A 12,984-nucleotide genomic window follows, 5' to 3' on the forward strand; every position below is an offset into this window, starting at 1 on the left:
AAGTTAGTGCAGTGGTGCGTTCTAAAGGTGGAATTTGTGGCAAATCTAGCTATGTGATTGTAACAAGAAGCAAGTTTGTTAAGGGTTGTCTTGTTTAGGTTTGTAAAGAGGGGGGAGGCATAGAAAAGAGTTGATAGTAGGTGTGTGCTGGCAATTGTAATTTTAGCATGAGGAGTGAGAAAGTGTTTTACTTTATAGAGAGAGCCAAGCTTTTTATTGACGGTTTTGATGGTAAGATTGAAATGGGTGTCAAATTTAAGGGAGTTATCATGTTTAAGTTAACATGTTTCCAGTTACCTGTTTCTTCCCCATCACATCTCCTCCCAATGAAAAATTCTTTGGAGTCTGCTTGGGGTATGAATGTACCTATGCAAACACTTCCAAGAAAAAAATCCTAATTCTTCTATACATTGTTGTATGTTTGGCCATACATATGTCCTCCCATTCTTTCCTTATGAATTGCTTATCAAATCTTTTCTAACCTCCATTGATTGACTCCTGTTGTTATCGTGCAATATTTTATATGCCATAGTAATTAACCTTTCTTAACAGCAGCTTCTTTTCTAGATTCAACTTAAATCTCTACCAGATCAGGACTTTCACTTAAGGTTTCCCTGACCTATATCTTTGTCTATACTCTGATATCAATTCCAGATAGAGAAGGTACTCTCTAGTCTACAGTCCAAATGTCTTCTTCCCACTCTATTATCTTTCTGTCTTTCTAGTTATTTGCTCCCAATATCTTGGTTCCTTTACCAGTTTTCTCCAGTTATTTTAACCCCTCTTGTCTATTCTCTGTAGCCTAATTGCAGTCATCCCTACTGGCAGAATCTCCTTTCTCCATTTTCATGTTGGCTTAGTGCTTAAAATAATTTATGCTATTTTATGAATATAATATTCTTAATGAATATTGTTACACTCCTTAAGGATCTGCATCCAAAATCTGACTCTTTCCTTATTATTGCTACATATATGAGCCTTAAATGAGTAGCTCAAAAGTATCCCTTCAAATCAGGTAAGCCTAAACCACCATGCTCTATTAGAAGAATCATCTTATCCCGCTTGACTCTTGCCCTCTTCCCCTCCCAAATAAAATTCTTAAACTCTTTATTAATTACTTTCTACAACTTTCCCTCTGGTTAATAAAAATATGCCTAACCTTTATATAATCCATATCCACAAACAACAGCTTCTAGCTTCTCAGATTTTGTATTATATTTCTAAATGTCCATAGCTGCCATAACAAAATCCTTTTTAACCCATAGTCCTAAATACTTCATTTTATCACATCCCCATAAATATGGGTATTGATGAACTAATTCATGTGTGGGCACATAGTTCACAGCTATAACATTTGTTTTGTCTTTTTTTGCTTTTATCAGGCACAAAATAATATCGTCTGAAAATAAAGCCAACTTTTCTTGATTACCATTTCAATTATATCCTTGAATTTCTGAGTCCCTTATTTTCTTTGTCAGTGGTTCTTAATACAATGCAAATAACAAAGGGGAAAGAGGACATCCCTGCCTGGTTCCTCTGTTCAGACACAACTTATCAGAGTGGAACCCTCCCACTTTAATTTTTGCCTCTGATCCCTCATATATCCTCCTAATTAACCTTATCATTGTGTCAGAGAATGCAAATGCTTCCATTGCCATACTCATAAAACCCCAGCTTACTCTGTGAAATGCTTTTTCTGCATCAAGACCCACCAACAGCAGCAGCATTTTCTTATTTTCTGCTTCCCTCTGGGCCATAATTGTTCTATTAATATTGTCAAATGTTTGCCAACCCTCCACAAAATCACTTTGATCCATATCTAGCAATTTGGGCATCACTTTTGCCATTCTTTTAGCTATTGCCTTGATAATCATGATTTAAAATTGAAATGTGTCTATATGAGGCTGACTATGATGGGTCATTACCATCTTTACGTAGTACAGACACCACAGCTTTCTTCCAGAATGCTGGTGCTTCCCTTCCTTTTAAAATATGGTTAAACAAAACCTTCCAGATCTTTATCACTTTCTTCTCTCCTAGCTTCCAAACTTCCAAAGGAATACCATATATTCCTGGAGATTTTCTTGCAGATTGATTCTACATCACTGTTCTTATATCATCTCCTCCTGTCTTAACTGTTAATTGTTGAACTTAATCTACCTCTAACCTTGGCATAAATAAGTCTCCCATGAATATTTCCATGTGTGCTTTTTCTTGATTACCACATTCCTCTGCTTTATACAAATTTTCATAAAACATCCAAAATATCTGTAATACCTCTACAGGATTTCTGCTTACTTTTCTAGTTACATGCTCCCTAAGTTTGGTAAGAACCCTTTCTACTTTCTATTGCCCAAGTTGTTGTGGTAAAACTTTTTGTCTTCTGGAGTTATTATCAAAAAACAGCTGCTTAACAGCAATCTTTCTAAACTCATGTGTATTATCCAGGTAATCCCTTACTTTGACTTTAACACTCTGCAGTTGCTCCTTTTCTTGGTCTGTGAGATTCCCACTATCCTGCAATACTGTATCCTTTGTCAGCCCCTCTAAATAATCCTTGTTACTTCATAACTATCTATCGCTTTCTTTTATTTCTATCTTATTTTTAAACTTCTATTTTATTTTATCCCACTCACTAGCTATAATTTCTGAAGAAATTTCTATCTTCTCTAATAACTCTGTAATAATTTCCACTGCCCATTCCTTACATCCTCACTTTTTAACAGGTAAGTGCAGCAACACCAATGTGTCATTTGATTACTCTGCATTTCTATCTTAGTTGTTGTTGGCACATGATCTGAAATAGTTATTGGATGTGTATTGAAACTTTCAATTAAATGCACATATTTGTGAGAAATATAATTTCTGTTTAGTCTAGTCCAGTTATTGAACCTTGGGGAATAATATGTAAATTCTTTCCAAGTTCCTACTACTGAATTCACATCTTCCATACCAAATCTTTTCATAAATTCCTTCAGAAATCTACCCTCTTTTGTTATATTCTCTCTTCTAGATTCCCCAGATACATCCTCATTGTTGCAAATCAAGTTCCAGTCCCCACCTGTCGGTAATATTCCCTGCTGAAAGCTGATTATTTCTCCCAAAATTTTCTTAAGCTCCATAAAAGCAGCTTTAGGTGGAATATAAATACATGCCAGCATAACCTTCCTTCCTCCTTTGCCAGTAGTCCCTTACTACCATAAATCTACCATTACTCTTTTTTCCTCTTCTATCATTATTGGAGCCCTTCTAGCAATTAGTATAAGTGTGCCCCCCCCACTTTGTTCCTCCGGAAAATCATTTATTAGTCAAATTTACTTGCTCATTTCTTTCCAGATCTGCCTCCTGTAGCATTGCTATTTGCATTCTGTATTTCTTAATCTAATTTATTACTCTTTCCTTTTTATTTTCAAAATATGTTTAGTTTAACCATTATGATAAGATGTTATTATTCCCACCTATTATACATAACAGTTTTTTTTAAATGCTTATTTCCAGCTTTTGTATTACATGCACCCCATTTGGCAGGTTGATCTTTTCTACAGTTGTTTCTTGCCATCGCTCATTTGAATCTATGTCACATTGTACAAGACTTTTTGTGTTAATGAAAATCCTCAAAAAAAAAAAACAACAAATACACACCCATAACAACTCCATAACCTATTAACTTGAAGCAAACACACAAAACTATAGACATCTTCAAATAATGAAGTTTAACCCTCCAGATAGAAACAATTGTCCCAAATCAATAGCTACACACACTTAGGCAAATCCTAACAAAAAAGTAAGGTTATCAATGCTAAGAAATGTGTTACAGCCTATGCTCCTATTTATACTAATTATTGCCTGCTCATCTTATCTTTATTACCCTCCCAGATGTGAAAAACAAAGTGTTTGTTTTCATAAAACATTCATCATCATCCCCCCTTTTACCATTTTCTTACATTTTATAGATCTCTCTCAGTTCAATGCCACACTCCTGCCTTCTTCGACACTTGTACCTGACTGATGCAGATCTTCTTTCACACAATCCATCCACCTCTTTGCTGGACATCCTCATTTCCTCCGACCTTCTTCCTATCTGTTCCAAAACTTCTTCACCAAATTGTCGTCTGCTTTTCTGCACACATGTCCTTATTACCATAATCTGTTCTCTTTGATCTTTTCTGCAATTGGAGTTACTTTGGCTTCTGCTCTTATGTCATTTCTTTGTCTGTCCCACAGTGTGCATCCCACCAACCCTTGTCAGGCACTTCATTTCCATCACCTCTAGCTTCCTCATCTGCTCTGCCTTTACTGCCCAGGTTTCTGTACCATACAGTAGTACTGGTCGCACCACTGTCTTGTATCTTACTTTTCAGCTTCTTTGGCATTCTTCTGTCATAGACTACACCTGAAACTCTATGCCAGTTGGCTGCAGCCCCTCTGATTCTAGCTTTGATCTCTTCATTCAGACTTCTCTTCACCTCAACCACCCCTCCCAGATACTTGAAGCTATTTACCTGTTCCACTATCTTCCCTTCTATTTCAATTCTCAGCTTCTTCTGATTTCCCCAGTTTGCTGCCATTACCACTGTTTTATCTGTTTTAGTTTCATCCCATGTGCCTTCAGTTTTGCATTCCATTATCCTATCCTTTGCTGAAGTTCTTGCTCAGAGTCTGGCTATAATGCCACATTGTCTGCAGATGTATTGATCTGTCCCCTTCAACCTGTTTGCTAATGTAGTCCATGACCAGTATGAAATTATGAACAGCAGTGGGCTCAGAAATGAACCTAGAATGGCCTCATCTTCTTTATTCCTCTTGTCCCACCCACGTGGATTCAGGCAGTCATCATATCCTGTTTTGTTTGTCCCAGTATGTGCATTCAAGTCACCCATTATCAACACCAACACCAATTCCTGCTATCCTGCTTTATCTAGTAGGTCCTGCAACTGCTGTCTGAATGTACTCTTTTCCTTACTATCACAACCCTGCTGTGGGGCATCAGCTGAGATTATGAATACGGCTACACTGGAGTCTAATTGCCATGAGTCTGTCACTAATTCTGATGACAGCCCTCACTGCCTTCTGAAACCTCTCTCTCACCACAATTCCTACACCATTTCTAGCCTGCCCTCCACCTGAGTAGTAGACTCTGGAATTGAAACCAAGTGGCTTTGCTGCACTGCCCTTCCATCTCATCTCTTGGATACATAGGATGACCAGCCTCCTCCATGTCATCATGTCATCCACTTCCAAGCTGCATCCTGTCAGTGAACTTACATTAAGTTTAGCAATTCTCAGTTCATGTTTGGCAGGTTGGTTGGTTTTACATCCAGCTTTCACTCAACAGAGCTATCCCAGGTAGTCAACATGACCGAATCACTATGGCTATATTTTCCACCATCGAGGGGCTAGCCTGGCCAGTGTGCAGTTTGTGATCCTTGTTCTCCTATCTAGAGGATACTGCATACCACAGTCGATGCCCAAAGCGGTCAGTCTGTACAACTCTTCCCCCTATGGGGTACCATGTAGTGTTGGTGAGTTTGAGGTGGAAACACTCAGCATGTTTTTCTGAGGTGGAAGGATCCCCACAGAGAAACAGAGAGAACATGCAAACTCCAAACAGCTATTGGTCAGAGGTCTGGATCGAACTTTGTACCTTGTGCATGTGAGGCAAAGGCCTTAACTATTATGCCAGCAGCTACACATATAGGCATCAGAAAATAATAACTTAGCCTTAAGAAAAAAGTGCACTGGCTGCCTTTAAATAAAACTAAATTATACACTGTTCTAACAAATGCACTGAAGTATTTAGTTACTAGAAAAGCTGCTATCTCTCATTCACTTTGAATAATTTCAACCTTTATTTTTTACTGAATTGCTAGCCCTTGTACATTTTAATTTTATGTTTCTCACAGTAAACAATGTCCAGACCTCTTGATTTATTGCCTTCACCTTAAGTTGACTTGTTTCCATAGAAACATAAGATCAAAATGCAGAGCCTTCACCTCCAGATTTTTATTACATTGTGGTGTCTCATTTTTTAAAACCCACTTGTAGTCACAGAAAAGTTGTCATTAGATTATGTCAGGGGCATTAATCCAAATATTTATCTAAGCAAAAAAAAAAAAAAATCAGTTCTACACATATTATAATCAGTGCACTTTTATACAACATTCCCTGCCCAGAAAGTCAAAGATGATATCTTATTGACTTAAAAGTGCTTTTGTTCATTCTTTATTTTCTTTTTTATATTGTAATGCCTACCTTTCTTAAAACTAAACAAGAGAGAAGAAAACAAAAAAAGCACTTGTTTAGTTAAGAATCTTTATCACATACAACAATCACTAAAAATACTTTATATCACATGCATTTTATATCATAAAATGTTTTATAAAATGACAGTTAAGAGCAAAAATTGTTTTATTTGGAATTACGTTTTCCCTCTTTTGCCCTCTTTTTTTTCCTTTTAGTTTCCTTCTAAACTTTAATGACATGAAGTTGAGTGGTTTACCTTCAAAATGTTGCATCCCAGTTTAAAGAGTCTGAAAATGTTGTAACCAAAACGTCATAAGTGCAGAAGCACAAACTCCCAGAATATCTTATTTCCTCTCTGGAAAAGTAACCACTTGGCCACCAACAAAAACACCACAAACGGTAGCAAATTACACTCATCAAACTCACCCCCCCTACTTAAATATACCAACTCTGAGATCACAGTACAGCAGAGAAAGGGTAAAGTTCTCCATGGTGGCCAAGTGGTTACTTACTTGGAGAGGAAATATGATGTTTTTGGAGTTCATGTTTCTACACATATGACGTTTTCATCTCAATGTTTTCAAACTCAACTAACTGGACCGCGATGTTATGAAGGGGAACCAGTTGTATATATGCCTGTCAGTACCCTAACAAGTTTAACAAAGTAAAAAAAAATCCAGTCTTTTTCAGGAACTTTTTCTTGCAAAGCCATATTTCACAAAGGTAATTGATGCTTTATAGGCTCACATTTATTCACTAATTTCAGTTACTGGTCTTCTTCCTGTTCATCTCCATCAGCCATTCCCAAACTCTGGCTCAAGTCCAAGCAAGTCTTGATTGTTCTAGTCAACTCTTGTTCTTTTTTCTGTCTCTCAGGCATTTTCCAGGAAATACTGGCAGCCACTTGTTCAAACAATGTTGAAGTTTGAATCTCCTGACCTGCGTGGACACAGGAACAAGTTCTAACATGGGTCTGGAAGGGGGGGCAAGTTTGAGTGTTCAAACAAGTGGGCATCAGTATTCTTGACTTGTGACCTTCTGGTCACGGGATTTAGCGATTCAGCATTGTTACAATCACTAAAACTATAAAGAACCATGTAATATATGGATATAGATATAGATATATTATAAAGACAGGATAGATGTCTTCTCTGTACCTCATCCTCACCTGAATAGACAGAACTCTTATCTGTCTATTTACCCTACCCAAAAATAGAGAAAGACCTTTTTTGTGAGTGAACTGTTGTATTTTGCCAAAAATGGATTATAACTTATATAAAGTGTAGACCAACACGAATCTGAGTCAAATATAGCAGCCCTTCAGGGGAGGAGTGAGGCTACTAACAGATGTTCAATTAGTCTCCAGGATGCAGAACTGAAAGTTGTCAAAATTTTTTCAGATGACATAAGAATGTCATATGGTCTTGATAAATGTGCAAAAGCAACCTTTAAGCAGGAAAACTGCAACACCAGGAAAACATCAGTTTGGGACAATAATGTGATATAAAAGAACTTGAGCAAGAAGGAGTGTATAAATATTTGGGAACTGATGAAGGATCAACAATAAAAACATGAACAAATGCAAATAAAACTTAGTAAGGAATATTTCAAAAGACATACATTAATCCTGAAAACAGCACTGACATCTAGGAACAAAATCCAAGCTATAAACCAATTTGCTCTTCCTGTCCTAGCTTACAGTTTTGGAGTGACTGACTGGCCCCAAAATGAGTTGGATAGATTAGATAGGAAAACAAGAAGGATGCTTCATGCTGACCAAATATTTTATAAATATCAGTGCATACCAAGATTATATATTCCCCTTTCTGAAAAAGGGATGGGCCTCCTTGAAATTGATTACATGTATAGATCTGAAATTGTGGCACTCCACACATATCTGCTGACCCCACAAGACCCAAACGTAGTGAAAGTTTTGAAACATGAGGAGAATAAATCTAAGATGACTTCTCTGCTTAATCTAGCAGAAGCATATCGGAGTCAAGCAGTAATGGAAATCAAACCAGAAGTAGATAAAAAACAGGCAGCAACTGAATGTGCCAAAAATCAAAAGAAAGAATATAAGGTAAAGGACCATATGAGATGGCAAGCAATGTGGAAAATGCGTAAATATAGTTTTGCAAGTATAGAAAACTTCTGGAAGAACTTCATGTTGATCAGGAACAAATGCAGGAATGGTTAAGGAGAGGCAAATTCAAACCAAGAGATGAAAGGTTAATATTGGCGGCACAAGAAAGTGGGCTACATACACATTGCTTTACAAAGTCCATTGAACATGTGGGAGAAGCAGACAAATGTAGGTTTTACAAAACAGAATTGGAAACAGTTGCACACCTTGTTGCTGGTTGCAACATACTAATAGCAGAAGGCCTACTTACTGAAAGTCATAATAATGTGGCAAGACTGCTGCACTGTAGATTGTGCAAACATTATGGCATTGAAGTGGCTGAAAAACATTGGATACATCAGCCACAAAGCATCATAGAAAATGAAGAAGTCTACATCACATGGGTCATCCAATACAAACAGTTCAAAAGAGAGATGCTAGAAAACTGGATATAGTGGTCCAAGAAAAGAAGACAAGAGTAGCATTGATCATTGAAATCGCCACACCCAGTGACTACAGTGTCCTACGTAGAGAGAGACACAAAGTCATAAAATATCAGAATTTGAAAGCAGAAACTAGAGAAATGTGGAAGAAAGATACCCACAAAGTCCAAATCATAGTAGGAGGCGGAGCAACAGGTCTTATAAAAAGACTCTACAATCATATTTAGATATGCTACCAATACATGTAACTCCGTACGAACTGCAGAAGGAGTCATTACTGGGCACATTGCGGGTGCTGCGAAGAGCACTTTTGACTGACATCAAAGATTGAAACAATACTAATTTCATGAACTTTAATCATACTTTGACTTAGGAATGGGGTCCATTCCTGGCATGGTATTAGAAACTGAAAAGATTTGGAGAAATTAAAAAGAGAAGTAAGGCTAATAACAAATGTTCAGTCTCCAGAATGTGATGATTGTGATAGCAGCAGTACTGACTACCCCAAAGGCCACCTGCAACACTAAAGAAACTAGCAAGAATGATAACATTAAAACCTACCTTGTTACCTCATCACTCAGGAGAATTAGGTTCAAGCTCAGGTGGCAAAAATCCAGTCTTTACAGCTTACAGGAAAATCACTCCAGGCATGTATGGAGATGGAAGATGCTGAATGTATGGGCTGTCAAAACATAAAACAAGAACTGCTAGCTAGGGATGATGATCTAGTGTGTGTCTTCTGAACACATGCAATGAAATTTCATAAATGGACAATTAATTCAATTGAAATGATAAGACCACAAATGACTGATTTAAAGAATGTTTTAAACTTAAGGTTTATAGCCAGAAGTGAGCAATAAAAGCAAAATGAGACAGTTTAGCAATTGATAAATTCAAAAGGGCAAACCCAAGTAATTTACATAAATGCTCTTTCAGAATGGCCTTAAAAGTTTTTAGCTAATGAAGCACTAATTAAAACTCAGCACTTAGCCAATAAGTAAAAATGTGCAGCTATTATGAACACACAAAAACTATAATCAGCTAGCCAGCTCAAGTGGTGCACACAGATAAAGCCTTGTGTACGGCCCAGATGACCCGAGTTTGGTGCAGCTCATGCACCTGACAGAGTTGGCCATGGAGGATACGAATGTGTGGCCTCTGCCAGCACATTGTCAGATTGAAGAGCGGGATGCAGCTCTGGCTTGCCAGTGTGCTAATAAAAGTATTCCTTGAACTGACACATTTACAGATAAGCAATGAAAATTTATAAAAGCAGGTGAAGCCCATACATTAAATGGAGTCAGGGAAAATACAGACAAAAAGAATGAGAAATAAGTGAATAGATTGGCCCCATTTCCATACCCATATTTTGAGGTAAAGAATGACTTGCTGTGCAGGGTAATAAAAGACAAAGAAGACATACTATGCCATCTGTTAGTACTAAAACCTTTAGAACCCTTATGATGAAATTTGCACAAAGATATATTTTGGGAGGACACTTAGGAATAAAAAAGGTAGAATATTAGCTATATTTTGTTAGCCTGATATAATGGAAAGTGTTAAAAACTTTTACTCAGTTTGTCTAGAATGTTAAAAGATGGCACCACACCCTATGTTCAAAAGTCCACTGATACCTATGCCACTAAGTGAAATCTATAAAATTTAGTAATAACTACTAATATGTTCTAATGAATACTGGCAATGCCACTAAGTGTCCTGAAACAGTAACCATGCAATGAATGCTACTTTTCTCCAGAGTAGGGATTCCCAATGGAAATATTTATGGAGCATGGAATACCGTTTAGGACCAGGATAATGCACCATTATTGCCAGTGTTTTCCAGTAAAACAGTTAAGAACTTTAGTATACTCTCCTCAAACTGATTGGTTACTGGAGCACTTTAATAAAACTCTGAAGCCTATGCTAAAAAAGGCCAAAGACCACAAAGGTAAGTACTGGGATCAGTTCATAGGTTCATAGGTAAACACTATGCAATTAGTCTGCAGTTTATTGATGGCTAGTAGAGTTCCCCATTAGAAATGTGTTGAGTTTAATGGTAATTTCAGGTAATACATTAAGATAGCTACTGTGCTCAGAAGGGGATGTAGACGATGTTCTGTAACTAGCTATGAATTGTTAATAGTCTTATTTATGATGATATGTAGGTAGGTTATTTCTGTAACTCCTTTTGTCTGTAAATGAAGTGCCCGTCATCAGGATTTACCTTATTTGAGTTATTATATGGTAGATATATTCAACACTTGATAAAAATAGGAGACGTGGGAAGAGATAAGACATTTAAAAGTATAACAGAACACTTTCAAACTTGAAAAATAAGTTAAAAATTGTTATGCTAATATTTATGGAACATGTGTAAAGGGTACATCATATGCAACAGAGGAGATATAATAAAAAAATAATATATAAAAAATACCAGACTTAAGAGAGTTTAAAACACGGGACAAATTATTAATATCAATTCCGTGTGCTGAAAATAAATTCCTAGTAAGATGACAAGGACTCTCTGAGATGGATGAAGAAATTAATTATAAACATAGGCAAATTGGGAAGAGAAAAAACATAGAATATGCATCACGTAAATGTGTTAAAATGATGGGGGAAGTTGACTCTTGTAGTCAGCATGATGATGTGAGGTAGTGCCAGCTGTGCCAGGGAGAGTAGGATAGTGAGTGTGTATCACATGGCAGCATAGGTAGATGGAATTTTGTTAAGAATTATATGCCATTTGAATATCAAACTGATTTGTACAGATGCTTGTGTTAAAATGTATTTGTAAAGTTGCTTGTGTTAAAAATGTATCAACAGTAGGTCCTGCTAAACAGAAAAGAAATATACATTTATGTCAGACTTTATTGTTGTAACTGATGAAATGTATATATTTTAACAGAGGATACTGGAAGGGAAGGGGTTAAGGTTAGCCCAGCTAACCTTAAGAAAAATATATCCTGAAATTAAATTACTTGGTTTATGCCATAAAGATTTTATCTCACAGGTCTGAAGGCAGCCAGCGATGCAATGATTGTAAAAAACCTGGGCTGGGATCCTGCTCTATTGTCCTTAGTGGTGAACTAATTGCTACACTGGGATGCCAGATAATGGTTTGTTAGTTTCTGCAGGAAGGGTGGAAGTGTTGGAATTGTTTTACAGTTTCCAGATGCTGTAATAAACCTTAGCTAAAGTTCTATGTGTGTGTATTGTAACACATCAGTGCCAGATCATGGCTCAGTTTCTATTGACAGGGTAGTGTGGGAACCACAGATTCAGGTAGCTGGATCTGATGTCATTCTGTAGCCAGTACTAAAATTGCATTTGAATACTAGTGAGAGATGTGAGGATTACACTCTGGTTTTGGACCTGACAAGACACTAATCCATGTTCATCTTGCCTTGCTTTATTAAGTAACAAACTAGGGAAAAGTAATTATTCAGTCACTTAGAAACATATAGTGAGATTAACTAAATGTTGTTTTCTTCTGTATCTGTCTGAATCTTTCCATCTTTGTTGTTTTTTATATTTCTTGTGATTGAAACTCTTGTATTTATTGCAAATAGATATTCAGTATTTCATGTTTTTTATTATTTATTTTTTATTTATTTATTTTATTTTATTTTACATTTGTTGACTGGGCTAGTCCAGCTGGATATATGTCCATTTTCAGCAGAGGCCCGGGGAGAAAAGCTCCTCGAAAACACAGTAACATTTATATAAAATAACAATATTTAACAGATACAGGTACAATGCATATTTAAGCAATTTTATACATGATAGATTTTACAGAATTTTGCAGATGTGGGTACATTAAATATATAAGTAAATATTTTCACTTCGAAACATGCCTGCTTACAGAATCATATTGCTTATAATATTTGTTAGTTATAGGGAGGTATTGATGAAGACATTTTAATAATATATGAGGCCCATTTTTTATGGTTTTCAATAGGCAATTAGTATACACAGTTGATGTGATGGGTGTCTTTGTAAAAAAAATGTGTAGTTAGTCTGGGTTCACACAGGGACATAACCAATGAGATTTAAGGTAGGTTTTCAGCTTGCTTTTAAATTGTGTTAGTGAGGAAAGGGAGGTCAGGTCACTGGGGAGAGAGTTCCAGGTTTTACCCACAGTATTAGAGAACAAAGAGTCACCAGCCATAT

This window comes from Protopterus annectens, chromosome 1.part1 (genome assembly GCF_019279795.1).
Source record: "Protopterus annectens isolate FY-2018-M chromosome 1.part1, PAN1.0, whole genome shotgun sequence".
Classification (NCBI taxonomy): domain Eukaryota; kingdom Metazoa; phylum Chordata; order Ceratodontiformes; family Protopteridae; genus Protopterus; species Protopterus annectens.